Source organism: Hemicordylus capensis, chromosome 4 (assembly GCF_027244095.1).
Source record: "Hemicordylus capensis ecotype Gifberg chromosome 4, rHemCap1.1.pri, whole genome shotgun sequence".
NCBI lineage: Eukaryota > Metazoa > Chordata > Lepidosauria > Squamata > Cordylidae > Hemicordylus > Hemicordylus capensis.
The window spans coordinates 64,160,337-64,186,226 of NC_069660.1; the positions used below are offsets into that span (position 1 = coordinate 64,160,337).

At 42.4% G+C, this 25,890-nt stretch overlaps 1 long non-coding RNA gene across 19 annotated transcripts in view; it reads left to right on the forward strand.

The window, feature by feature from the left end:
• Positions 1–25,890, forward strand: part of LOC128322769 (uncharacterized) — a 46,023-nt gene that overhangs the window by 13,060 nt on the left and 7,073 nt on the right. Inside the window, exons 4-6 of one of the 19 annotated variants that reach the window (XR_008305968.1) lie at positions 14,705–14,777; positions 15,049–15,289; positions 23,325–23,496. The exons of 13 other annotated variants lie outside the window; for them this stretch is intronic. This is a non-coding gene — a long non-coding RNA (uncharacterized LOC128322769). The remainder of the gene's footprint in view (positions 1–14,704; positions 14,778–15,048; positions 15,290–23,324; positions 23,497–25,890) is intronic. 5 more of the 19 variants (XR_008305965.1, XR_008305972.1, XR_008305973.1 and 2 more) reach the window with 5 other exon arrangements.

Sequence of the window (25,890 nt, forward strand, 5' to 3'; positions counted from 1 at the left end):
ATCATTTGGGATTGTTATGTATTATGAGAGCAGAGAAGAAGAAATGTATTATTTCCAGATAAAGTCTTAGAATGAAACAGGCAAAGAAACGCTTATTTGGGTTCAAATTCAGCATACCATGATTTGTAACTGTCCTATTTTCCTTTATTTGATATCCTCATTTCCTCTGCATATCTCTCCCTTTTTTCATAAATGCCTTTGGTATGAGGTAGAGGAAGAAAACAAAATCCAAATGAATAAGAGAAGTGAAAACTGGAAAACTGTTTTCTTCTGGAATGCTTTGGGATCTCACCCCTGCTAATCCTACAAATTGACTAAAGCTCTGAGCTACAGAAATCAGTTTTACCTTTCTTTTAGTGTACAGAAAGTCATTGACTTAAGATACTCTGCGTTAAGATGAATGGCACTTAAGATGCAAATTGCCACCTTGTCTCAACTTTACAACTGCATTTCAACTTCACAACACTCACTGCAGGAGCGAATGTTGTTGTGTGAGTTAGAGGAGAAGATGGCAACCATGGCAGCCCAGGCTCACATTGTCATTGAGACTGGCAGTCGCTGCTGCTGTATCTGAGGCTGTGGGGGGATTGGCTGACACGCCCATCTAAGATGCTCCCCATTGCTGCCATTACTTCTGCTTTGGGTTCTCCTCCTCCAGGCTCGGCTACTGTGCTGTGGTGACAAAAGGGAAAGAGTCCAGCCTGTTCCCAGCCCACATGCCACTTCTTGCCCAGCTTCCTTTCCTATCTAACCATTGCCCAGGAGGAGGAGGAGGAGGAGATGGAGAAGTGTTACCCAGTTCTACTGAGTTACCTCCCTTCTTTTCATAGAAAAGTGAGGAAGAGCCAGGAAGGGAGTGGGTGGCAAAGGTGAACAATTGTGATTCTCCACCATGATCTTCTCTGTTGGATGTCTGATTGACACAACACCAGCTATGAAAGCAGCTGGAAAAAATAGGGTTTCTGGTTTTGGTTCAAGAACCAACCCACCCAGGTGGGCAGGGAAGGCTTCAAAGAGCTTACCTTCCACACAGATGATCCAAGGCTTGGTGGTGGGGTTGCACTCCATGCTCCCACATGAGCATCCCTGATCCATGAAGCCTGGAACAGGGTTGAGGGATTTAGGGCCAAAACTTGTTCTGGCTTCTGGGCATTCCCCAATGCAATGCACGACATGCACATTGCATCTCCCCCATCAGATAGGCTTTCTGTCTTTCCTTGGACTGAACTCAGCTTGAAGAGACACACAATACATGGCAGTCACATTAAGGGTGCGAGCGCACCCTTAACCTCAGCTAACAACTGGGTTGTTTAGGAGGGTTAGGTGAGTGGGATGCGTTCAGATCTGTGGGGATCCTGCTGCTTCTCGTGACCAGCCTAACCCAGGCTGGGCTGTCCCAGGCTGTGTTAGGCTGGTAGTGAGAACAGCCTTCCTCACAGTTTTCAGGAACCAGTTGTGTTGCAAGTCTGAGGACTTCTTGTATTCATTGACCTCTTTGAGAAATATTTTGTGAAGTTGTAAATTATTATGTTAATATATGTGGGATGGTGAAGTCTCTGGTCTTACTTGTGTTTGTATATTGTACAGAAATGCAACTCGTTTAAATGCCATCTCTGGTGTCACAACAGTTTGACATTTAGAAGTGGCAGAGGGTAGAAATTTTATTGGTTTATGTGGAAAGTTGAAATGTTCTGGTACAAGGTTGCAACCTCTCCCCCCATGTTTAATTGTACAGTTTTATAAATAATTCATTGAGCTTACTACCTTGTTTCTATTTTAGAATGGAAAAGCTAGTAGCACACAATTTGTTTGTCTGATATAAGAATGGCTTGTACTGTATCACTGTGTGCATCGTGTTTTTGTCCTATAATATGTTTTTGAAAGGATCAAGTGCAAATCTTTAAAGGATTGTGCTGCTTTTAAAATTAAAAATTATGATTAAAAAATAACTAGCAGGCAAAACTGTCCTTGAAAGTGATGTGCAGCCTGAAACAGATAACTAGTTGAGGTAGAGGGAATAATGGTTGCTAGGTGTAACTGTTAGTAGCTATGACTATAATGAGGCACAAGTATCTCTATGGAAGAGGAGGAGGCAGTAGTGAAGGGCTTGTCAACAAATAAAGCAAATAGGAACAGAAAAGTGTCATGCCACGTTTCCAAAGTTAAATTTGACTAGTTCAGTTAACTCTTTCTGCTCATGAGAGGCAACCCTACTCAACCATCATAGGTGCCAGACATATGGGGGGTTAAACTTAGAATCTTGAGGTCTGAAACTGATAGGAAGCAAACCATAGTAGGATTTCAGACTTTAAAGACATTATAAATAGTTTTTTAAAAAATATTTTAAGCATATATGGCAATAAAGAAAATAAAAGATTGTAACAAAATGAATGTATTGAAGATATCCTCTCTGGATAGCACTATAGCAATAGCACTTACATTTATATACCGCTCTATAGCCAGAGCTCTCTAAGCGGTTTACAATGATTTAGCATATTGCCCCCCAACATTCTGAGTACTCATTTTACCGACCTCGGAAGGATGGAAGGCTGAGTCAACCTTGAGCCCCTGGTCAGGATCGAACTTGTAACCTTCTGGTTACAGGGCAGCAGTTTTACCACTGCGCCACCAGGGGCTCTTATGGGGGTTTGGGGGAAAGGTTAAAATTTGTTAAAAACTTGCCCATTTTTTGTGTGGGCTGGGTGGTAAGTAGCACCCATCATGCCCTACCACCCAACCCACTTTGTGTTCCTAGGATCTACCTATGCGGAACAATGGGGTGTTCCGAGTTTACCCATTATTCCCTATGGCCGGAGTACGCTACACTCCCAAAGTGCAGTGCACACAAGTTTGGCATTGCAATTTACAATGCATTTGCTACCCTGCCTTGAAAAGCACTGCAGAAGCATATAGTAAAAGAGAATCTCCCTCCCAACACAGAACACACACTTCAAACACAGTCCAAAAATGGCCAAAACCGAATCACTGTCCCAGAATCCACTTCCAGACAAAGTGCCTGCACTGCAGTAACCTCATTGGCATAAGTTGCTCTCTCACACACGATTATGACATTGCAACAACTGCCACAGCTGTTGTCATTTTGACTGAGTACACCTTGCCGTGCAGATTGCAGAGCAGACCAGAGCAGTGAGTGAAGCACAAGTTAGTCTCAAGGCCAGACATGAAGCTCATCACAGCAAACACCCAAGAAATATTACTCACACACAAAGAGCTGAGCTGCCACTGTCCATTTCTCACCACAACACTATCTCACAAACAAACCAAAGCACACCTCAAAAGAAGGAAGGCACCCAAGTTCTGCCTTTGTCAATCTGAGATCCAACAAAACAAGATAGTTATAGCAGCAGAAGCATAGCATATTATATTTGGTGCTGAAAAAAAACACAAAATCAAACCTACCTACCTCCTCTCTTCTACCTCCTCTCCTGATTCAAGAGAGGCACACTATAAGGGCTTTCTCTGCCTCCCAGTCTTTTGAAGAAAATTTTAAACTCCCTCCTTTTGGGCTCCCCACTCCCTCCTGCTTCCCCCACAGCCAATGGGGGCAAAGTTGCCCATGACAAGACTTGAATTGTTTGATAATAAGCCAACTAAGAAGCAAGGAGTTCACAAGCCAGTCAGCAGCCCGTGGTGGGAAACCAATCAGCAAGGGAAAAACAGGCCTCCAAAATGGCAGTCGAAACTTTTTGAATTGAAATGAGGTTGTTTTGTTCTGAGCTCAAAACAGGCCCTTTATATAATGGCATTTCCCCCCAAGCTCAGAACAGCCCATTTCTAGTAGAAATATTTCAACATCCAAACATTTTGCATATTCCTAACGGAGCCATTTTTTGAAGGGCAGTATAGAAATCAAATAAACAAACAAACAAATAAATAACTACCTGCTCTTTGCTGGAATGATGCCCCCTAACAGCAGACATAACATTGCTCTATGTCTCATTTCTCTCTTGGTTCTCTCCATTGAGAATGGTTGCCAGTGAATGCATTCATTAAGATTTTTAATGTTTTTAACCTTTGTGTCTAAAAGTAAACCTTTGCCCCAACCATAAAGGAGGTATAAATTGTTTTTGGAGACTCTCCAAAACAGCTCAAAGTGACAACAGCGTCAGCTTAAAGTGGCAAGAAGGTCTTGAATTACACAGCGCTAAGCCAGTCTCCAGAAAAAAAGGTATCCCCAAGATGTGTTGAAGTGAGATACTGAAAATGAGGGCAATGATTTACAGTTGATGATTGGAAACTGGGGTCCTTGTATAACAGGGGTCAAATTCTCAAGACTAGGCCTTACAGACAAGTAACATGATCTAAACTTTGTGCTGCAGACGTCTGCAGTGAGTTCAACAGCAGGATGCAATCAGCCAAGGTCCTAGCATCTACTCTTCCCTCTCTTCAGCACCTAGACAAAATTTAGGTTCTTTGTGATTAAATACCTTTATAGAAAGTAATACTCCTGAATTCAGTTCCTTAGTTTGCCAGAGACTAGGGATGTGCACAGACGGGTTTATGCACTCCCAGGAGGTGGGGGGACCTTTAAGGGGGAGGGAGGGTGCCCTTAACTTCCCTTCTGTCCCCCCCACCCCGCCGGTGCTGTGCCTCCCTGCAGCCGTGGTCAGTGTCATAATGGAAGTGGCCAACGCATGTGCATATGGCATGCACATGAATCAGCCACTTCCTCTATGATAGCAATAGCAATAGCACTTACATTTATATACCGCTCTATAGCTGGAAGCTCTCTAAGCGGTTTACAATGATTTAGCATATTGTCCCCCAACATTCTGGGTACTCATTTTACCGACCTCGGAAGGATGGAAGGCTGAGTCAACCTTGAGCCCCTGGTCAGGATCGAACTTGTAACCTTCTGGTTACAGGGCGGCAGGGCGGCAGTTTTACCACTGCGCCACCAGGGGCTTTTAATGATGCTGGCCAGGGCTGCAGGGAGGTATGCTGCAGCCCCACACCAGCGGTTTTGGGTACAGCGCCGGCAGGGGGAAAGCAGTGGGAATGTAAGGACACCTTCCCTGCCCCTTAAAGGACCCTCCGTCTCCAAACCTGCTTGAACGCCGGACTGCTGGACCGGTTCGTGCATATCCCTACCACAGACTAATCTTGGAAAAATCACTTAAACCTTTGTGAAATGGGAATGGTAGTGAATAAATGTGAATAAATGTGTTAGATGTTTGGTCTGACAGTGCTGACATACCCACACGTATTTATGGAGCATCAAACTAATTTCAAAGTTTGAAGAGCTGCAGACTTCTCTGTCAGTACCAAAGTGGTAGAAGGTCCAGGTCTTCTCGACACTCTTATCAGTTTCTTTAGCGTCATTTTGAATTTTATTATCTAAAATTAGTTTCAAGGCTAGTTATAGGTATTTTCTAACTTGCCATGAAACTTAATTTATTTTAACATTTGTTATTCCCGGCTTTATTTGAAGCTAACTTGGGCAGCCTCTTGAAGATCTTCTACCAGACCTGGCAAGAAAAAGTGATAGTTTAAGCCAAGCATAACCAAAGTACTTGGTTTGAAACCTCAGTTCACTTTAGAACATGTATACCTTGGACATATCACACAAGATTCATTATTGCCTGCTAACGAGGCAAAGGGGTATCTTTTAAAGTGGTGGCTCTCGTGTATTTAGCTGGATAGATTTATTCATCTCAGCACAGCAGGCCTTCCAGTGGCTATAGTTGGTATCGCCCTTGAGTTTCTTATTAAATTGTGTGCCATTTTGGGACACGGAACCATTTTCTCATTTCTTTTGCTATGTAAACAGCTTTGATGATGATTGATGAAGATGAAAAGCAGTTTGTGTGTAGAGAGAGAGAGACAATTTTTAAGGCAGCAGTCAGAATTCCATACAAGTATTTTCTGGATCCCAAATCAAAAATCAAGTGAAGTGATAATCAGTTATTTTTGTTAATCAGAAAGAATTGTATAGGTTTATTGTTGATTAACAAACATAAAAATAATGAATGTGGAAGCTGAAATGTCTTGCACACTATATTTGTTTATGAATCAATTTTAATAATTATAACTGTGTGTTTTTCTGAATTGGTGTCCTCTTTTTGTTTTTGTTAGGGAGATGGAGACCTATAGCTGGGAGGAGCAGCTAGAGCAGGCCTGCTCCTCCCCTCCAGTTTCTTTTACAAACAAATAATTTTCAAATAACTTCGGACGGATTGGGCCAGATAAGCTTCCCCCCTACTTTTTTGTGCTCTCTATAAACCTGTAGGCTAGCTAGAGGCCTAGGGAGATGCAAATCATTCTATGTAACTGTGGACGTTAGATAGATGTGACAGTCTTGTTGCTATCATCATTAGCACAAATATTGTCCTACGTTGCAAACTGTTGTGTGGTAAAAAACTTTAAATGTCCAATCCTGAAATATGCTAGTCTAGATAAACTATATGTGATGCAGCTACCTATTTTAGGAAGTTACCAACATACTTGAGCATATCTCAGTCCTCTATAAAGGACAACAGTGATATTATCAACATTTTACAGAAGAGCAAAAAAAAATGCCTGGTGATACAGTGCTGCTTCCCTGACTAAATACAGAAAGTCCCCTGCATACAGGCTAGCATCTAGTAACATGAGTTTGTCAGTGGACAAACTACCCAGTGGGTGGGTAGTTCCCCACCCCCCACAAACAGGTTTGGGTTTTACTACTCTAGCATGTGTGTTGTAAAAATACACTCAACATTACAACCAGAAACTCAGTGTTTTGGAGAGTCTGGCTCAAATAAGAAGGCAAGAATGTATTCTTCACCATGAGCTCCACTGCCCACTGAGATCATCTGGAGAGACAGCTGGAGATAGGAATAGCAAAAGCACAACAGTCACATAACTGTCTGACATTAGACCTCACCAGGTTGAAATGGCACAGCAAGAGAAGGAGCCTCTTCCACTGGCAACTCTATGGGAAAGTTAGATTATTTTCTGGGCTCATTTCTTTGTAGATGCAAAAAAAAAAAAAGGGGGGGGGAGACCAAAGTCCCAGGGTGCTGTGAAATTGTTTGTTGCAGCCCAGCGCGTATTGGCTGAAGCCTTCTTTCAGGGGCAAAATATTTTCCAATGAAATCCTGTCGTACAAAACCAACTTCTCCACAAACAGGTAAAACTAGCCAAGACTCCTTAAGCAGATTTTCTGCTTGTGGGAGGAAGATAGCAATTTCACAGCACCGTGGGACTTTGGTCTCCCCTTTTTTTGCATCTTGACTGGGTGCTTCTAGTTTTTCTTCATTTCTCATTTCTTTGTAGCAATAGCTGGTTTTTAACCTAAGTAGTCAACATTTGAGTATAGACTTGTTGCGAAAGCAGAAGTGTGTGGAGTTTATAAAGAGCTCTCAGATTAGGAGTTGTGCATCATGAGAGGCACTGGTTTTGCTTACAAATTACTTACAAATGAACTGCAAAAAAAATAGCTGTGACCTGTTTTTAAGCAGTGCAAGTAGCTTCTCTCCATGCAGAAGTGGAAGGCTGACTTGTACATTGTGTTACAGGTCAAGGCTTCTGTTCTCATTCACTGTGGACATTGTTCCATTGGTTCCAATTTGCTTCCATTCATTTGTGGGGGCTTTCTGTCCTGGATGTTGCAAAGTATTAATATATGCTGTTTTGTTGTCCTGGAGTTTTCAGTTATCTATTTTCAAATTCAGTGTTTAAATTAGTTTAAATTAAACTAGAAACATAGATAGGAGGCCTAAAAAGCGTCATCTTTGACTGTACTAGTACAGTAATGTACATTTGCATAAACTAATTTGCAAGTAGTGGAAGTTTTGCAATTTTGGGGAGGAGTGGTTAGGGAACGGAAAAAGGGGAAGGACTGAATACATGAGAGCCACAGATACATAAGAGATAGAGAAATATGACTACAGTAATGGAGAAAATATAGAAAGCGTTTTGAGAGATGGATGTTGTTCCGAGCTTCACTTCTCATAGCATTTTCCCAGAACCATAAGAACTAGAATAGAACTAAAAATAACAAATTGATTGATAATTTGCTTTTATTGTTTGTTTAAAATATTTCTACCCTGCCCATTCAGCAGCTCTAAAAACAATAATAAAATAAAATTAAAACTGACAGCAACAAAAATCAAAAGCAATAACAAAGGCTAAAATTAGTTTTTTAAAAGTTATTTATTTATTGCCAAGCAGGAAAATTGCCTTACAGTACATTGAACATATTCAAACAAATTCACAAGAATACTCGGTGACATAACACAGTTTTCTTTACTCTGGAACACAGAGTCTCACTCCAGAGAAAAGACTACTTACTCCAGAGTAGGACTCCTTGTTCTAGAGTACAGGAGACAAATCGACCATAGGCTACTGATTCATTCAAACACATTTAAATTATCCATTTTGATTGTCACCTCTACAGTTCATGAACTCATTATTCATAATTAGTTATTGCCTCTGCTCCCACTATGAATAATTAGGGATGAGCCCAAATGGGCTCAGGCAGCCACGGGCGGGATGGAGAGTGGTTCCTTTAAAAAGCAGGTAAGCAGGTCACCCCACTGCTTTTCCGGTGCGGCACATGCTTTACAAAAGGCCACGTGCAACTGTGGCATTGCGCTCTGCAGCCTGCATGCAGCATCAGCACACACATGGTCACCTCTGGCTAACTCTCTCCTACCCAAGCAGCTCTTGTCATGAGAATGGATTCACTATCTTGTTTAGTGTGTTGTTCAGCAAAACAAAAACCTAAATTAAATATTTTGGCTTGATACACACCCAATAGTGCAAAATGCCAATTTGTGAACATTTCTCTTCATAATACATTAGCCATAGTTCAGTAACTGAGTGCATAAGCACTCTAAAAAAATGTCTAGATTTCAGTCTATGATGAGTGAACAAGTCATATTATCAAGAGGGTAAGGTGGGGAAGGGGAGTGAAAAGCAGTTGTTGCTCATTTCTCTGCTCAGGATGAGATGAAAAATGGTTCTCTTTTACTTGCACATTTCCCTACTGTAGAAGTTAACAGCAAACAAAATGAGTCATAATAAAGAAATTAGTCTTCAGTCCTTATGGGATATGCCCTTGAGTATTAGTCTGAATTGTTACTTGTTTTGATGTGTAGTACCAATATCACAGGAAGCTTTTGTTTGATCTAAGAGTTGAATCCAGAGCGACTCAATTTTGGCCTTCTTACCTATCTGGCCTGTGCCATTTCTCTAGATTATCATCATGCATAGTGCAACCAAATATGTCAGCCAACCCTGCCAGTTCTCTGTGACAAAGCTTGTGAGAAAACTGTCACTGAGCCAGCGTGCCCACTTCTGAAGTGGTAGGGTGGCCCATTGCATTAGAGCTACTGTTTGTATAGTTTGTATAAAATTTAGGGAAAATTCAGACATTGCTTTCCCAAATGGATTCCATAATATTTGAATAAGTCCTGAGTCACCTGTCAGAAAGACCAGTGGAACATACATGGATAGAAATATGCTTTGCATGTTTTTGCTCCAAAGGAAGTGTCTGTGTTCTTGAATTAATGGGTTTGGGCCGTTTCTGTGTACTTGAATTAATGGGTTTGGGTTCTTCACAGGTCATGCATCTGTTTTCTCCCTTAAGAGAGAATGACCTGTAATGTACAAGAGACCTATGCTACCTCTATTTGTTTATATATTGATAGATAGATATATTTGTTTAGTTTTTTCCTAGGTGAATTGTTAATATCTAAAATGTAGGCCTAATCCAGATAAATTCTTTGGCACAGAATGGCCAGGCTAAAGCACACTGATGATAGAAGTCTTGAGGAGACCCAGTGAAGCTTTACTGGGGATGTTTGTACAGTTGTTGGATTTCCCCATGTATTAAAAGCAGCTAACTTTCCAAAGAATTACTAAAAGTAAACAGTCCTTTTGTATGACTAGGCAATTGGCATACAGTGCCAAATCAGAATGACTAATGCTGTGGTAGAGCAGACAGAATTTGCTGGAATTACTTGTATTTTAAAGCTGTTGGAACTAATCTGCCATGTGTCTTTATGTTTGTCTCAAACATTTTCCTTGGTTGTTCTGTGGAACTGATGTCTTGGCTCTGAAACAATTTGATAGATATATTGGTTTGATGGTATGTTTTATTTATTTATTTATTACATTTATATACCACCCTATCCAAATGGCTCTAGGTGGTGCACATCAACAAAAACAAAACCCACAAATCAATCCCCTTAAAAACAATCACTACAAAACAATATAAAAACTAGGGATGTGCACGAATTGATTTTTTTATTTCGATTTGTACCCAAATTGAATCACCCCTGATTTGTTTTGGGTCCAAATCTGACACACACCCCAATCACCCCAGATTCAAATTGTACCTGAATTTTCTGAATCTGAATCTGAATTGATTTGGATCAAAAAAAGGGTCCCGGGGCCAAAAGAGTGGGTTGAGTGGTAGTACCCAATGGGTGGAAGCTACCAGTGATTAAATGATTTTGAAGTTTATGTGTCTTTAAGCTTTTTCCCAAAGGGAATAATGGGGGTTTCAGCAACTTTAGTTATAACTCCCGGGGGGGTGCAACAGGGTGGCCCAGAGTGTGTCGTGGTGGGTGGTGGTGCCCAATGGGTGCAAGGAAGCTACCACCCAGATTTCAAAGGAATTGGGCAAAGAGGTGATTTTTAAAAGGTTTTTGAAGTTGGTATGTCTTAGGGGCTTATTCGGGGCAGAAAAAGGATTTGGGGGACAAAGAGTGGGTCAGGTGGTAGTGCCCCAATGGGTGCCTGCTACCACCCAGATTTCAAAGAAATTGGAGAAAGAGGTGATTTTTAAAGAATTCCTGGATTTTGTATGTCCTTAAGCTTTCCCCCCATAGGGAATAATGGGGAATTTCAGCAGCCCCATAACTCCACTTGGGAGGTGCCAGGTGGCTGAGAGCGGGGTGTGGTGTAGTGCATATAGGATGCCAACCACCCACAAAACGACAAGCCCATGGGGCACTGGGTTTTGTTGTTTCTGAGGTGTTCTTCTGAGAGTAGATTCTCTAGTAGGAAATGAGTGTGGATTCAATGTTTGTCATTGAATCCACTCTCATTCTTACCAGAAGATCTACTCTCAGAAGGACACCTCAGAAACAACAAAACTCAGTGCCTTGTGGGTTTGGGCATGGTTGGCACCCTATATGCATTACACCACCACTTGCTCTGGGCCACCCTGGTGCCCCCCAAGTGGAGTTATGGGGCTGCTGAAATTCCCCATTATTCCCTATGGGGGAAAAGCTTAAATATGTGCAAACTTCAGAAATCCTTTAAAAATCACCCCTTTCACCAATTTCTTTGAAATCTGGATGGTAGCAGGCACCCATTGGGGCACTACCACCCAACCCACTTTGGCCACAAAATGGAGCTCCGAATCTCTGAATTTTTCAAGTCTGAGTCTGGGTTGATTTGTCTTGTACCCGAATCTGGGCGATATAGGACAGGAGTGATTTGTTTTGTCTACAAATCATCCAAATCAGCCAGTTTCGGGTACAAATTGTTTTGTATCCGAATCATTTCGTACAGACAGCATAAAATCTGTTTTAAAACTATTATTACAGAACAATTTTAAAACAGCATATAACCATTAACAATTAAAACAGTTAAAACAATTTAAAAACCCTGGAAGGCCAGGACAAACCAATAGGTTTTAAGAGCTCTCCTGAAAGCCAACAATGAACTCAAAACTATGGATTTCTGCTGGGAGTGCATTCCACAGCCCAGGAGCAGCTACAAAGAAGTCACACCTCTGAGTTGCCACCAGATGCACTGGTGGTAACTGGGGACGGACCTCCTCAGATGACATTATCGTGCGGTGGGGATCATGCAGAAGAAGGCACTCTCTAAGAGTTGTTCTTAAGCCATTCAGAGCTTTAAAGATAATAACCAGCACTTTGAATTTTGCTTGGAAACATATCGGCAGCCAGTGTAACTGTATTAAAACAGGCATAATATAGTCTCTCCGGGTTACCCCAGAGACCAATCTGGCTGCTGCATTTTGAACTAACGGAAGTTTCTGAACTACATACAAAGACAGCCTCACATAGAGTGCATTGCAATAGTCAAGCCTGGATGTTACCAGCTGATGCTCCACTGTTCTGAGGTCATCTTCTTCAAGGAATGGACACATCTGTCAAATCAGCCGAAGCTGATAGAAAGCACTCCTGACCATAGCCTCCACCTGAGATACTAGGATGAGGCCTGGGTCTAGGAGTGTCCCCAAGCTGTGTACCTGTTCCTTCTGGGTGAGTGTAAACCCATCCAGCACCGGAAGATTTGCTATTCCCTCATCCAGCCCATTACTGCCTGTAAGCAGGCATTTAGGGAATGAATGCAATTTCCTGATGATGAGGATGACAAGGAGAAATAGATCTGGGTGTCATCAGCATAGTGATAACACCCAGCACCAAATATCCTGATGACCTCACCCAGAACTTTCATGTAGATATTAAAAAGCATTGGTGACAGAATGGAGCCCTGGAGGACTCCATATAACAGCTCCTGTTTAGAGGAGCAACTGTCACCAAGCTCCACCTTCTGGAATCTACCTGAGAGATAGGAGCAGAACCACTGCAAAGCAGTGCCCCCTATTCCCAGCTCCGCCGGGCGATCCAGAAGGATACCATGGTCAATGGTATTGAAAGCCGCCAATATATCCAAAAGAACTAGCAGACTCACACTCCCTCTGCAAATTCCCCAGTAAAGATAATCCCTCAGGCCAACCAAGGCTGTCTCAACCCCATAGGCAGCTCTAAAGCCAGTTTGAAATGGGTCTAGATAATCAGTTTGCTCCAAAACCGCCTGGAGCGGCTCGGCCACCACCCTCTCACACCTTGCCCAACCAAGGGAAACTGGAGACTGGCCTATAACTATCCAATGCTAAGGGGATCCATGGAACATAAGAACATAGGAAACTGCCATATACTGAGTCAGACCATTGGTCTATCTAGCTCAGTATTGTCTTCACAGACTGGCAGCGCCTTCTCCAAGGTTGCAGGCGGAAATCTCTCGCAGCCCTATCTTGGAGAAGCCAGGGAGGGAACTTGAAACCTTCTGCTCTTCCCAGAGCGGCTTCATCCCCTGAGGGGAATATCTTGCAGTGCTCACACATCAAGTCTCCCATTCATATGCAACCAAGGCAGACCCTGCTTAGCTATGGGGACAAGTCATGCTTGCTACCACAAGACCAGCTCTCCATGGAAGGCTTCTTAAGAAGCAACCTAACCACTGCCTCCTTCAAACAAGGAGGCACCCTACCCTCCCTTGGCGATGCATTTATAGTAATAACTCAGCTACCTCCAACAATCTCCCTGTTGGATAAAAGCAGCCAAGTCGGGCGAGGGTCCAGAGTACAAGTGGTAGGCTGCACCGCCCCAAGCAGCTTGTCCACATCCTCAGGAATCACAGATTGAAACTGATCCTAACACTGCAAGAGGGATTGCTGGACGCCCCCTTCATAGACTTTGCAGAAATAGCAGAGTCCAAGTCAGCCCGGATACAGGAGATTTTGTCCGCAAAGAACCCATTAAAGGCGTCACAGCAGAACAACGTTACTGGGGACTGATTTAAGACAAAAGGAGTGGAAATTAAACTCCTCACAACCCGAGAGCTCTTACCATCTGGTAAGATGGTATGAGAGGGTGGGAGAATAGTATAAGACCTCCGGTAAGAGATGCCAGATATGCCTGAAAGCCAGAAAGGGGAGCTGGAAGAACTGCCACCTCAGCTCATTTTTAGCTTACTTTCCAGTAGGCTTATGAGATCACCTAGTTCTGTGTTTGTGTGTCCCTATCAACATCTCAATCAACATCTTTTTAGATTGTGAGCCCTTTGGGGACAGGGTTCTATCTTATTTTTATTTATTATTTCTCTGTGTAAACTGCCCTGAGCCATTTTTGGAAGGGCAGTATAGAAATTGAATAACTAACTAACTAACTAATGCCTGGACCACTATGAACCAAATTGGGTACAATTGTAGGGACACATAGAGACACCTCAACAGCATTGTTTGTGATGATGTCATCTACCCCAATTCAAGATGGTGGACACATAAACATTTGAGGTGCAAGTAGACTAACTTGTGAGCCACCTAACTGATTTGAACCAAATTTGCTACAGTTGTAGTGAGTGACATATAGGGACAGCTCAAGGAAATAGTTGGTAATGATGTCATCCATCCTGATTCAAGATGGCGGATACATGAACGTTTGAGGTGGGAACCAATTTTGATCAAATTCGGCAAGTGGGAACCAATTTGGATTAAATTTGGTACAGTTGTAGAGATACATAGGGACACCTCAAATGCAGTTTGTGATGATATCATCCACCCGAATTCAAGATGATGGGCACAAGAACACTTGAGGCTCAAGTGGGCTAACTTGTGAGCTGCCTAACTAATATGGATCAAATTTAATCCAGTTGTAGGGATAGTGAAAGGAAAGCCGGCAGATTAGTTCTTACTAGAACAACTTGTTTTTAATGGTGCAGTGCTGTGGTAGTTCAATGGTAGAGCATCTGCTTGTGTGCAAAAAGTCTCAGGCTCACTCCCTGGCATCTCCAGATAAGACTGGGACAGACTCCTGCCTAAAACCTTGAAGACCCTGCCAGTCACTGTAGACAATACTGAGAAAGATGAAAAAATGATCTGATTCGGTATAAGCAGCTTCTTATGTTAATTTATTTTGTGCCTTATTGTTTTAAGGCAAGAAGGTAGGAGGAAGCCAGAAGAACTGTGCAGCAAAAAAGATGGAGGAGCAAAGGAAAATTGAGAGAAGGTGAAAGACGAAAGATGATGCTCAGATGATTTTAATTGTCTAATTGATTTAGTTTTGATTTTAATTGTTTTGTTTTTATTTTGATGTAAAATAAAAATGCCCTTCCTGAGCCATTTTTGGAAGGGCGGTATATAAATAAATAAGTGAGTGAGTGAGTGAGTGAGTGAAGTACAGTATAGATTGGGCAACCACCAGCCAAAACAATAGAAGACAATTATGTGCTTAATTTCAGACAAAGCTTGATGGCATCAAATCCCATAATATTTTTCAGAAGCTGACGTCAGGCCCTGCAACTCCCATATCATGCCTTACCACTGCCTCATGTCCTTGCACTCTTTTCCATGAAGCCTTAAGGTCTATCTGAGCATGTGGATGATGCATTTCCCCCCTCAAAATGGGGTATCCATAGCCCTCTCGCATGTACCTGGTGTCAAGGAATCTGGTTCTCAAGCAGGATAATCTCTTCCATGGTCCCAAGAACTGCCAAGTCAGCCAGGAAAACATAGTAAAAGGTAAAATGTGCTGCCGAGTCAGTGTTGATTCCTGGCAACCACAGAGCCCTGTGGTTGTTTTTGGTAGAATACAGGAGGGGTTTACCATTGCCATCTCCTGCACAGTATGAGATGATGCCTTTCAGCATCTTCCTGTACCACTGCTGCCCAATATAGGTGTTTCCCATAGTCTGGGGAGCATGCATAGTACTAGTTTCCATATCTACCCATTAATTCTGTGGTAGCCTGCACTCCTCAATGAATGGCATATTCCTATGCAGGCTGCTATGGTGAGTCTACTCCTGCTCCAAACTAAGAGTTTGATTTCTAGTTCACACAGCAGAATTAAATACGAATTTGAATCCAGAGGTATACAATCTTCACTTCTTAATAGCCCTATTCACGTATTAAGTTCAACACACTTACTATGTTTGTACAGTGCACATAGAGCTATTCGTACATAATGTTCAATGCTGGTCAGGCGCAGCTTGTGAACTCTCCTCCGGGGGGTGGGGGTGGCAGGCGGCTTCTTTAAGGTAAATGGAGCCGGTGCTTCGTGCCGCCCAGCAGCCCCCGTGGCGGGGAATCGCCTCCACCACTCACCTGGCTCCCGCGGAGGTGAGCCCCCACCAGCGGCCAGGTGAGTAGTGGAGGCGATTCCCCACCGCAGGGGCTGCTAGGCAGCATGGAGCACTGGCTCTGTTTACCTTCAAGAAGCCGCCTGCCGTGCCCCACCCCACCCCAGAGGAGAGTTCACGAGCCACGCCTGATGCTTGTTCAGTAGAAACATTCCTGTTTGCATTCTGCATTTGAGGGGGCCTGTACCCAGGCTCACTCTTAAAATGAACACATGTATGTTTACAGGAGTCATTTACACACAACCATGTAGCCACCTGTAGGCATGTACATTTCTAAAAAGGCCTAATGGCAGTGAGCTAAGTGAATGTTCTGTGGAAAAACCTAAGTAGTGTTCTGGAATTCCTGATAGAGTAACAGCTCCGATGGTGTCTGTGGCACACAGTGCCTTTCACCAACTGAGGCTGGTACACCAGTTGTGACCTCTTCTTCGGAGAAAACCTTGTCACAATTATCCGTGATCTGGTAACCTCCAGATTGAACTACAGTTGTCTGTTGTATGTGGGCCTCCTTTCTGAAGGCTTCTCAGAAACATCAACTCAGTCCAAAATATAGCTGCTATATTTATTAACTGGAACAGGCCACAGAGTACACATCTCCAGTCTTAAAACAACTGCATTGGCTGCCAGTCCATTTCTGAACACAATTTAAAGTCCTGGTACTTACCTTTAATGCCCTAAATGGCATGGGACCTGGGTGTTGCAAGAACTGCCTTCTGTTGCATGAACCTGCCCAAATGTTGTTGATGCTGCTACTGCTGTTGTCTTCCTCTGCCCTCTAATTTCCAGAGAGTGGACCTTCTCAGTTGTGAGATGGCTCTCCTGGCACCAAAACTTTGAGCACCAGGTGACCACCTTTTTATTTGACCAGGTCTTCGGCATATCATCTAGCTAGTTTTAACCAACTATTTTTATGGATTTTCTTGCTTGGTCATTTGATGAAATTTGTTGTTGTTTTTCTTCTTGTTGTTGTTACTTGCTCTGGGAGTTTTTAAAAATTGAAGTATGGCATCTATAAATATATATGGAGGCTCATGATTAGTGAGAAGAGCCTGGGGAGGGTTTGCAGGGAGAGTGGGCTTAGCATGCTCTCCCCACACACAAGCGGGCAGTCTGCTCTGTCCAGCCAAAGCAGCCACCCACACTACTGCCGGCTCCGTTAGGCGAAATCCATCAGGCGAAATCGGGCTAGGCTCCCCTAGCTCGATTTCTCCTGATCATGGGAATAGCCTCATAGTCTTTTGTTGTAAAAGCAAGAAACTGAAGGAAAGGATGTTTGGCCGTGTGGTACTGATGTTGCTTTCTTCCTATTAGATTCTTGCTCAGTTTTCTTTTTCATTCTGTGAACTTCTTGTCAATGGAAAGGCTGTTGACCAGCACCACCACCACTCTGCTATGTCCAATTTGTTTGCTTTTGGAAATCACCAGAGTTCATGCACTGCTGCCATGTTACTTTAGTCATATCGCTGCATGCCTCCTAGCATCACACAGCCATTTTGTTTCTTTCTCTGAATCTAGAACTCTCATTGTCTAGCTAAGATTCTTGGTGATGCCCCTCTGGTTTGTGTGGACTGAGTGTCTTGTCTTGCATTGTAAACGTGCTTGAATGCCTCTTACTGGGTTTGGGAGGCACTGGCTGTGAAACAATGGAATATGCCCTCCCACCACTGAATGAGCAGTATTTGGCAGACTTTCCTACAAGATACAAAATGGATTCCTGCTGATGCAGATTCCTTTGAATAATAACTCTTGTAATCTGTTATGCATGCATCGTACTCACTTCATAATAACTGGCGTATTTTTCTCAGAAGTGGGGAATTTTAAAAAATGTCCTTACCTAATCATTCAGAACTGTTTGTCATTTTTTTGTCTTCAGATAAGCTTCTAAAACCCCTGCTAACTCAGCAAAGAGACACTTTTTAAAGTGGTGATTCTCTTAAGTTAAGCAGGGGGAGAACACCTGGCCCTATTCAATCTCAGCACAGCATCCCTCCAGTGGCTGTTGCTGATATCTGCCTTGTGTTTCTTTTTAGATTGTGAATAATTTGGGAACAGGGGACTATCTTATTTATATATTATTTATTTTTCTATGTAAAGCACTTTGAGAACTTTGGTTGAATATAAATATTCATCGTCATCGTAAAACCCGAGAAAATTGCTAAATGCTAAAGAAATAAAGTAAAATAGCCAACTTGCAAATAGCATCTAGATGCATTTCATAAGATAATAATTAATGTTAGAATCTTAGAGTGAGGGACTGGAATATCACATTATCCCATGTCTGTAGAGAGACTAGGTCTCTCAACTCCCCACCCCAACAATTTCACACATAATACAAAATTTCACACATAATACATAATTGTAGAGTGTGACATCCTAACAACCAAACATGTAGGTTTTCTGGAAAAAACTGGAGGGCAAATGAGGGAACTTGCATTATTGTTTTTCCTTTGAAAAAACTTGCTAAACCAAGTTTTATGTGGAAATACTTTGTATTGTAATATTCAATAAATCAATAAAACATATGTACCATTCCACTTTCTAGGTATACAGGAGAACCTCGTTAATCACTGACCTGGCATCCACAGTTTCACATATCTGTGATTGGGTAATTGCCACTCAACTTCGGTATACATGAAAAAATTAGGCAATTAAATGGCTAAGACTCATGTATCCACAGGTTGGGAATGGGCAAAAATGACTTCTGTGGTCATTATATAATCTTTATTACGGTCGTTGACCAGCACAAGTTGTAAAACAGTAATACTATACAATCTGTGGTCATTTCTGCCCACCATTTCGAGGAACCTATCTTGCCCCAGACAAGCAATTTGTGTTGCTTCAGTGTGTGAGCCACATGGCCCACACTGCCTCGAGCAGCGCAGATCAACAGAGGCTGGGACCTCTCATTTTCCTTCCCTCTGGATATCCCACAAGGCACCACACAATGAGTGCAGTGTTTGGGGGGATTCCCCCCATCAGATAGGCACTCTAGGTGCCCATCTCTGTGTCTCTTCGGGCTGCGTGGAGCCCGAGTAGACACACAATCCCGGCAGCCGGGTTAAGGGGACACTTGCTCCCTTAACCTCAGCTAAGAGCCAGACTTGGGAGCAGGCTTAGGCTGGGTGAGAGCGCCAAGATCAGCGCAGATCCCGGCGTTCCACACGAGCAGCTTAGCCTAGGCTAGGCTGCCCTAGCCTGGGTTAGGCTGCTCGTGAGAACAGCTTCATGGTGTGTCTTAGTATAAGACAGCTCTGTATGTCCCACATTGTTTCTGAACTGTTTGTTGAGCATTATCAGCACAGGAACAATGAGAGATAAGAAAAAGCAAAGATGGATAAAATCAAATTGATCCTTCAGGATGTGCTGCTGTACCTTTCTGTAAATAAATTTATGTGTATTTACATAATGTAAATGGACACAAATAATGTAAATGGACACACCTGCTTGAAATGGCACTTTGGTGCACATATCAGTGAGTATATTTACTTGCAAGTAGTCTAGAAGAATGGGTGACAATACTTTTGGAATGCCTGTGCAGGAAACTCAAAAACATGATAGGAAATTTTAACTTTTTAAATGATGTACAAATTTCACTGCAACAAAATCTGGAAGTGAAGCCTAATCAAGACCTTGCTTTGGATAAGCTACAGATTTCACCAGCTGCTTTCAGTGTGCTTGCGAGTGTATCCTGGGCAAAACAGCTGATAGACCTAAGCTGAGATGACGCACCCTCTTTTAGACAAACAGGGTGGATTATTACAGCTGTTCACTACCTAGAAGAGCCCCTCCAGGGATCACTTTGTTTGCCAGAAGATGCAGTGGAATCAAAGAACTATTTCTTCAGTTCTAACTGCCACACTTATTTAAAAATAAATATTCTAGTGATTATCCAGCTTCCGGGTGTGAAAAAAAGAACAATCTGTGAAGTCCCCCAGTCCCCACACAATTAGACTTTGCCTGCCCTTTAGTGTTATCTGTCATGCAGTCTCAGACTCTAGCCGCCATTGGAAAACCACAGAGAGAGGAAAAGGATAATAGGGAAATAATTCATCATGCAGTGTTTCACAAATGTTTCCTCCTGCTTATTTTATACAGTTTTTTTATTATTATTGAGGTTTTTTCAAAATTAATACAATGTATAGTTAAAGAGGAAACAACAAACCAGGAGAATAGTTTTTCCAACAGAGCAAGAAGTAAGGCCAGGGCAATAGTACATCAAAATAAACAGTTTGGACAATACTGTATAATAAGTAAGGCCCTCTTCCAAACTGATAAATAATCGAAGAGTGGGGTGATGAGCTTTGATGTTCCAATGAATTATTGGATTTTACTCTGCAGTGAGATAGTAATTCTAATGGATTTGCTACAGCAAGAGGGATTACAAAGGAAATTCTTGTATGAATTCCTCTAGTTAATCTGAAATTATAGAAAACAGGATATACATGCCAATATTATACTATATGTAGAATTCAGGTGCTTTTTAAAAGCCTTTAATGCATGTCTACTTGTTTACATGCTGTTGCTTCCTTAAAGATGATGATTAGATAAGAATATTTGCATTGACTTTAATGGAATCTGGACTTTGGTAATAGCAGAAAAAATAAATGTCCATATTATAGTTTTTATAGTGGTTTCTAAATATTTTAGTAACAAGCAGGACCCACCACAGAAATCTTATTTTGAATTCAAGGCTCCTGTTGAGCCCTCTCTGCTTTGGGAGTTGTATACTCTTTTAATTATTTTGAACTATGTTGCTCCCAGTACTTACCCTTTTCAGCCCATTGATCTCTCAGCAAGATTTCTGTAATCTGTTCCTGGTCCTCCATTTCAGGAATATTAGCTTTGAAATTATACATCTAGCATCTCTGAACTGGATTATGAAATAGTTTATTAAAGAAGAAAGGGGTTTCTATTGTCGAATCACCTGTAGTTTGTACGTGTTGAATATGAAATGTTATTTAGCTCTGGGCAAAGGTAAATGACCCAGTGCTAATTATCCTGCTGTGAACAGGAAAGAATGCCAGCTGACCTACAGGTAGGAGCCTGTGTATAGCATCTCATGACTTGTTCAAGTACATTACACCTGCAAGAATAGCAATGGAAGGTTGAACTAACTTCTGTTTTCTTGGATCCAACAAACAGGTTGAAAAGCACTTCATTTATGATCTGCTTATACATTTCATCCAGCTGGAGCAGTTCTGGACTCATTTTGTCCATTGACTGAGGATATTCTGAGAAACAAACTATATTTTATATCTTTGTTAATTATTGGATGCTCTCCTTCCTCAGTTAAATGATACAGGATTGCGCTTATTCAGTCTTGCATTGTAGTAGAACTTGGTGTACCAATTACATTTTAAATCTATGATGCAAGAATTCATTTCATTCAGGAAATACCTGAACAAAAGGAAAACTAACCTTTGTTCAGTGATCTTAAGTATGCACTTTGGGTTATAAACGTAATTGCCTTTCTGGGACAGACTAAAGGCTAGCAATCCAGAATCACAGCAACCAGCAAGCACTCTGCGGTCCACAGGATACTGGTCAGTGGTCCACTGCTGGACCATGGACAAACTTCAGTCCATGTGTGGAATACAGAATCAGAATTACTCATCAAATGATTTGCAGAAGTGGTTGAAGGATTTTATACAGCCTCATTCTTTTGTAAACAACACTATTTGATCTCTGCAGTAATGCAAAACTGTTCTAGGTCTGAGGATCCTTTGTGGACTACCCAACATTATTGGAAGACTAAATGAGCTGAATAAGCTTTTGATGTGGCTTTGTGCCTGCCTCCTAGTTGGTCTAATCAATCCCAGGTGTTTCAGGGCTGTTTGTTACATTACCTTAGTGGTATAGTGAATATAAAATCAACATGTTTCGCTTCTTTAAATATTCATTTTAATGTTAAAATTGCTTAAGATATTTGCCCAGTGCTGCAGTGCACAATTATATATAAATTAATATGTATAGCGCCACATTGGGGAGAACATATCTTATATCTTTTTATGATGGAGTTACTAATTTCGTAGATCATGGGAATAATGTGATCATAGTTTATCTTGATTTCAGCAAAATATTTGATGAATTCTCCCATGATATCCTTATTGACAAAATGGTAAAATATGACCTATATGATACTTCTGTTAGGTAGATTCACAGTAGGTTGAACAACTGTACACAAAGGGTTCTCATGAATGCCTCTGTGTCAACCTGGAGTGAGGTATCGTGTCATAGGGCTCTACCCTGGACCACAAGCTAGCCAACATTTGCATAAATGACCTGGAGGAGAGAGTAGATACTTATTTATATTTGCATATGACACAAAGCAGGGGGTGGGGCTTAGCTAGCACCGTAGAAGACAATCAAGATTCCTACTGGTCTGGGTATGTTTAACCTGTAGAACAAATGACTAAGACAAGATACGATAGCCATCTTCAAATATCTAAAGGACTGTCATATAGAAGAAGGATTGGACTTGTTTTCTGCTGCTGCTGAAGGCAGAACAACAACCAATAGGTTGGAAGTATATTTAGGCTAGATGTTAGGAAGGCTCTGCTGTGTGTATAAGTTTTGCGACAATGAAACAGTCTGCCTTGTACATAGGTGGGCTCAGGCGCGGCTTGTGAACGCACCTGGGGGGGGGCTTCTTTAACTGTAAACAGAGCCGGTGCTCCGTGCTGCCCAGCAGCCCCCACGGCAGGGAATCGCCTCCACCACTCACCTGGCTCCCACAGAGGCGAGCCCCAGCCAGCGGCTGAGTAGCAGAGGCGATTCCCCGCTGCGGGGGCTGCTGGGCGGCATGGAGCACCGACTCCATTTACAGTTAAATAAGCCGCCCACCGCCCCCTCAGAGGTGAGTTCACGAGCCACCGCTGGGTGGGCTCTTCCTTCTCTAGAGGTCTTCAAAGGCTCGGCAGGCATCTGTCAGGGATACTGTAATAGTTCCCTGCACTGAACAGGAGATTAGATTAGAAAACCTAAGTGCCTTCCAGCTCTAAAAGCCTATGATTCCTTATGGGAGAGATGTATGATATGCTTACTTCCCACACCACTACAGCGCCAGCCTGAGGAGGAGGGGTGGTGCTGGCATGGGGAGTCTAACTGCATCATACACCCTACCCATGTGGTCTACCCATGACTCACATTACCAGAACAAAATTGGAAGCAACTACACAGACGCAGCAATCATTCTGTATAGGTAACAGAAGAAACAGCTCAAAGAGGCATTGTTGGGGACAGATATGAGCAGGCAGCATGTTATAAAACCAGTGAGAAGGCAGAGGCTTTGGAACGGAATTCCAGCATGCAATATTCTTATAATGAGAGGTGCTTTATTTGGGTACTGTCTCTCATCAGCATTAGATTAACTGTAAATGACTTATTCTGTTATGTTTTTCCATGCTTATTTCCTCTAGGAGTGATGCACTGAAACTCCTCGGAGAGCATGGGGATGCTTAGATAAGCTTTCGCTTCATTTTTCTCAATGGCTTGTAGCATTCCAGCCACAAACACATGGACAGAGCACACAGTCCTTGTATTTTGTAACCTCTTCAGCTGGTCCTATTTCAATTAAAGAGGAACAATGAGGTACTACAGATTAGCTGTTGCAAAACATCTTACGTGGCAGCATGATGATTTGCATATGTGGTAGGAGTCCAGGAAGGCACCATTGCCCAGTTCATGTTGACATTTTACATGTCCTTAAAAGGACTTGGGGAGGGGGGGCAGGGGGAAAGAGAGAAAACAGGCAGCTTGCTGTGCTTGTTAAAAAGTAAGAAAAAAAGCCATTTACTATTAACTGTAGCCTACAACATGAAACTGAATACTTTTCACTGAAATTGTTTGATTCTTTTAAAATTCTATCTGTCTGAAGAATGCTTGTTTTAAATATAGCTTACAGGCATCTTTTTATACCATCTCCAGTATGGATAAGAAGCTTGATAAAAGCTCTCCATTATGCCATAGGGACAAGTTTAAAACCATATAATCTGCCTTTCTTAATACACAGCAAGGACAGTACTGGGCTTGAGATTACTCTGAGACCCAAGAACTTCCTTTTGCTTTCCTCCTTCCCGTGTTTTAAAATAAATAATAAAAACCCCTTAAAGGCTGCCTCATAAATTATTTCATCTTTTCTCATGCTGCATAAAAGCCAAAAAAAAAAAAAAAAAACCACCCCAAAAACAAAAACCCTTTCTAGCCCTGGGTTTAAAAACTATAAAATATATAGATATATTTTAAAATCCAGGGTTTTTAAACTTTGTATTTGAGTTTACATACTGATAGAGCATTTATATTGTTTTTCATTGGGCTTGGCTTCATTGTATTTCAAACTATTGCTCAATAACTTCTTTATAGTGTTTCTGATGAATGTTTCAACAACATTATCCTATATACTCCAGGTAGCTTAAATATCAGCCAGTTTAAGGGCAGTTCCACAGACTGATGGTTGCAATTAAAAAATGGTGTTGTGCTTGTGTTTCCTGCAGCAAAGTCACACAGGAAACAACTGCCATACATATACAAAAACACATTTTAGTTCCCAGGGAGGGAATGTCTGCACACAAATGCTCTTCCCAGAGTGGCCCCATTCCCTAAGGGGAATCTCTTATACTGCCCGTGCATGCAGTCTCCCATTCATATGCAAACAGGGCAGATCCTGCTTAGCAAGGGGACAAGTCATGCTTGTTACCACAAGACCTGTGTGTACCCTCTGTGTGCCCCCTTGATGCTATCCTCTTCTAACTCTTGGTTACCATCTTCCCTGCCATTATCCATCCTTTCTACCACATCAAGAAGTCTGTCTCTCTTCTGGCTCCTTCCCACCCTTTGCCTCCAGACTCCTGGAGCATGCTGTTTACACTCATTGCCTTGACTTTCTCTTCTCCAGCTCTTCTCTGGATCCCCTTTAATCTGGCTTCTGCCTTTTGCATTCCAATGAAAGTAAAGGTAAAGTGTGCCATCAAGTCAATTTTGACTCCTGGAGCCCACAGAGCCCTGTGGTTTTCTTTGGCAGAATGCAGGAGGGGTTTACCATTGTCTTCTCCTGCACAGTATGAGATGATGCCTTTCAGCATCTTCCTATATTGCTGCTGCTCAATATAGTACCAGCGAGGATTCGAACTGGCAACATTCTGCTTGTTAGTCAATCATTTCCCCGCTGTGCCATTAGGTGGGTACCCTCACAAAAGTAGCCAGTGATCTTGCTGCCAGATTAGATAGAAGGTCTCTATACTGCCCTCATTTTTCTTGATTTCTTTGTTGTGTTCAGCACACTCATGCTTGTCTCCCTTTATGCCCTAAATCTCTGTGAGTCTGTCCTCAGGTGGTTTTCTTCTGTTTTAAATGTAAACATGTTCTGTTTAAGTTGAAGAATGTCTAACCCAGGGCTGCACAACTTCAGCCCTCCAGTTGTTTTTGAACTAAAACTCCCATCATTGCAGACATAGAGGTCAATAGGGATGATGGAGGTTGTAGTCCAACATCTGAAGGAGGGTCATGTCATGAACCCCGAGTCTGACATGGAGGAATCCCAGGATAAAGGGGTCATGACCCTTGAGCTCAACACCAGGTGCTCTTGAGGTGAAGTGGTTATGACCCCGAGCCTGATTCTGACCAAGAGGAATGAGGCAAGCTTTGTGTGGCTCTCGGCCCTACCAGTGGAAATGCCAACACCTACTGACCCCCTCAACACAACCTTGCCTGTGTCCTCTATGTTGGAGGATGAACCCAAAGCACCCCAATCCCCACCAGCAGCCACCCAGCTATGCTGCAACCAGCACTTAAGAAATAGGGTGCAGCCCCTTTAAGACATTCCAGGCTTGGGTGGGGCTGCAGTGCTGGCTCTGTATTTAAGGGCTCAGTTTGCCTCCACCATTTGCTGAAGCAACTTTGTTGTGGATGTGTGCTACCTTGATTCTGCTCCTGTTCTTGGTTTCCCTGGCTTCTGGCCCTTTGCTTGTTTTTGGACTGCAACCCTGC